Genomic DNA, 3,838 nt, shown 5'->3' with positions numbered 1-3,838 from the left:
CTTTGTATTGTTAGTAGAGACGGGGTCTCGCTCTTGCTCAGGCTGGTTTCGAACTCCTGAGCTCAAACAATCTGCCCACCTCAGCCTCCCAGAGAGCTAGGATTACAGGCGTGAGCCACCGCGCCCGGCCAAGGACAATTTTTTAAAATGCAGGGCAGCCTACTGGGACAATGAACAAATGCTAGTAAATAATGGGGAAGACACTGTACCATCTTGAGACCACTGAATGCAGTAATGTTTCAGAAAGGAATTTGGTGGGGGCCACCTCCCTACATCTTTCTTTGCACACGTCAGGTCCCCGAGACAGGCATTTCTCAGCAAGACTCTAGCTCTGCTTTGGTGCTGGGTCAAAGCAGCCCAGGAGTGGGGCTGCTCACATGGGAATGGAGAGGAAGAATGGAGGGTAAGAGGTCAGGCAGCCACTGAGTTGCCAAGTTGACCTTCACTTCTACTGCTTCTTAGCTGCTGCTTTCTGTCTGAGTTACTGCTGCTGTTATTCCTATGGGCCCCTTAAAGGTATCCACCAGCACCAGCAATTACCTAAGAGAAGACGTAACTCTCTAAAAGCCCCCTGGTATGTACAACTCTATCAGTTCTGTGCTATGCTGGTCTCGACCATGAGACAAAGAATTTATTATTATCATTATTATTATATATATTTTTTGAGACAGAGGCTTGCTCTGTTGCCCAGCAAGAGTACAGTGGCATCATCCTAGCTCACAGCAACCTCAAACTCCTGGGCTCAAGTGATCCTCCTGCCTCAGCCTCCCGAGTAGCTGGGACTACAGGCACATGCTACTACCCCCAGCTAATTGTTTCTATTTTTAGTAGAGACGGGGTCTCACTCTCGCTCAGGATGGTCTCAAACTCCTGAGCTCAAGCAATCCTCCTGCCTCGACCTCCCAAAGTGCTAGGATTACAGGCGTGAGCCACCGCACCCAGCCAAGAATTTATTTTTAAATGGACATGTTTGGTTGCCTGAATTCTTCTTGGGAAATGATTAGTAAATTTCCTTAGTCCTTCATTTCCAAATCAAAATTTCCTACCATTGCACTTTTCAAAAATCCCTTTGTAAATATCTTTTATGGAAATATTTACCCAGCACATTTACCAAAGCCTTAAGACTTTAAAGATAAAACAGATCTGGAGTTTACACAATGCAGATTCTTTTGGAAATTCTTAATAAAAATCAGATGTGCAGGGGAGGAGCCAAGTTTTTAAGAACTGCCAAAATGTAGACATTTCAGGTCAACTTCCAAGCTTACCCTAAACTCAGAGAAGCACCTTCTACTAATTCACACTCTGTTGCCATTGAGTAGTCTAAGTTAGAAGACAGAACCCATATTGACGGTTTTTGAATTTGTTAATTGCCCATGGACTTCACCTGCTACAGATGTGAGACGTGTCTGTATCTTTTCTACAAAATATATCTTTTAGGAATGAAACTGAAAAAGAGTTTAAGCTTTCTTTATAGGACTGAATTGCAATGATGGATTTACAAACTTGGAATTTTTACAGCCTATGGGTTGGAGTCAATTGCTTTATGACTAAGTCTTCTCCTTACATGAACATTTGGGAAAAGAAAAAACATGTTTGGCCTTTGAAGCTGAAATTTCTTCCTAAGTTTTGCTAAACAGAGAGAATAAAATCAAAGTACAACGTTAGGTAGATACACACAGAGAAACTGATCTCGTTTACATAATACATTATGTAGATATAAATGCATTATGCAGACATAAGACAAGCTGCTAAAATGCCAATAAGCAGCTTTCAGGAATAAAATGTTACTATTAGTTTCACAGACATTTATCATAATCCATTATTAACTAACCTCATGGAACAATTCAAAATTAGGAGTAAGTATATTTCATACAACCAGAAAGATGGTTGGTTTTTCTTTTTTTTGTATCAATATTAAAAATAGCCTCTGACAAATCATAAAATCATAACTTTTCATGCACTCTGTCTCAGAAAATACTGACAAACTTAAGACAGTCCATTAAAATTAATTTTAAAATGTCAGCAGGGCGCACAGAAATATAAGGTGAATTTCCATATGGAAATTCAGAACGGCTCTCCAAGTTCCACGTACATGGCACTACGCAAATTCTCAGGAAATACTCTGTCTACACAGGGTGCTGGGAGTCCGGGTTACAGCTTTTCTACCTGGATGATAATCTGTCTGAAGTGTGACCGGCAGCTGCCCTCAAACAGCTGCTGGATCAGCACCCACAATAATCTCAGCAGAAGGCCTGTGCCCCCGAGAGAGCTTCTAGCTTGTCTGAACATTGGGGACTCTCCGATTCATCTCTGGGCACGAGAGGTGACAAAATGTCTGGACCACGGGGGCCAGCAGGTACGACATCCTTACCTTTCACTGTTCTTTTTGCCACTTGAAGAACTGCTGGTGGAACCCGTCCGAGTCCGGTTTCCCTTGGAGTCCCCATTGCTCTCCCTGCGACCACCGGGAGAGACTCGTTCCGAAGAGCTGGTCCGCTTGATGCTGCCAAAGGTGCATAAAAGTAAATGACGATGAGATCCTTAATGTCGAGTTTTATTTTACCGTTAAGTATAAAAATATATAAATAGAGAATGTCACACTTCCATGTGGATATTCAAAAGATAGATTGGTTCAAAAATCCTAATTATAGAGATCAGAAAAGCGTCTCAGCTGGGGGAGGGGCTGCTATTAGCACGTAGTGGGTACAGGCCAGGGATGCTGTGAAACCTCCTACGGTGCCCAGGACAGCCCCTACAAGCAAGAGTTATCCATCCCGAAATACCAACAGTGCCAGTACTGAAGAACTCTGGCTAAAGGCACCCGAGGGACAAAAACAAGCAGGATGCCAAGGTAACGACAAAAACGTTCCATGGTATGTGAAATCTTTGCTTAGAGGTGGTGCCCATGTAAGTGCTCGACTTCATTCTGTATAACCAGAGGGGCTAGAGTGGTTAGAAGCCTGGGAGGGGAGGCCTTGGAAGGCTTCCTGAAGACCAAATTTTTGAGAACGATCAAGTGAGTGGCTTGATGTGTTGTCATCACAAAGGTGGGAAGTGCTTGCTCTAGGAAAAGGGATACCCTATACACGGGTAACTCACAGGCATGAGGGGTAAACCAGAGCCAGGGCCCGGGGTGAAGGTGGGTTGTTCCCCTCTTAGAGCATGCTATGGACTGATGTCTGTGTCCTCCCAAAATTCATGTTGAAATCCTAACCCCCAGTGTGACGGCTTTATGAGGTAGGGCCTTTGGAAGGATATTAGGTCACAACGGTGGAGTCCTCCTGATGAGATTAGTGCCTTACAGAAGGGAGCCAGGAGAGCTGCCTCGCCCTCTGTCACCTGAGAAGACAGGTAGTCTCCCACCTGGAAGAGGGCCCTCCCTAGAACCTGACCATGTTGGTACCTGATCTCAGACGTCCAGCCTCCAGAATTATGAGAAATAAATTTCTGTTGTTTATAAGCTGCCCAGTCTATGGTACTTTGTTACAGCAGCCCGAACTTACCACGACAGAGCATGTAACTGTATTATAGGTATCTCTGCATTTTTTTTTAATCTTCATCATTAGTCCACACATTTCTTGAGATATTATCACGTTTATCATTTTGCCTACTTTGCAGAGCCTCCTATAGAAATTTGATGCATATCTACAAAATGAAAGGGTGAAGTAAATGGAAGTATCACACATTGACCCAGTCACAGGAAGAGACAAGAACTGCTTTTTTTGTTGTTTTTTTAAGAGACTAGGTCTCACTCTGTCACCCCGGCTGGAGTGCAGTGGTGCGATCATAGATGAACTCCTTTAACGTAGCACCTGCTTTGCAAGCAAGAAGGAGGGTG

The 3,838-nt window shown here is 43.8% G+C and overlaps 1 protein-coding gene across 1 annotated transcript in view; it reads right to left on the bottom strand.

Annotated features, from left to right (window-relative positions):
* The window catches only part of EML1 (echinoderm microtubule associated protein like 1), a 49,053-nt gene extending 46,556 nt beyond the window's left edge, over positions 1 to 2,497 (bottom strand). The window contains exon 1 of the mRNA XM_012650108.1: positions 2,372 to 2,497. The gene's annotated coding sequence lies outside the window, so the exon portion shown is untranslated. The remainder of the gene's footprint in view (positions 1 to 2,371) is intronic.
* Positions 2,498 to 3,838: the final 1,341 nt, after the last annotated feature.

Source organism: Propithecus coquereli, unplaced genomic scaffold (genome assembly GCF_000956105.1).
Source record: "Propithecus coquereli isolate 6110/MARCELLA unplaced genomic scaffold, Pcoq_1.0 Scaffold310, whole genome shotgun sequence".
Lineage (NCBI taxonomy): Eukaryota > Metazoa > Chordata > Mammalia > Primates > Indriidae > Propithecus > Propithecus coquereli.
This window is presented reverse-complemented; position numbering and strand designations above follow the sequence as displayed.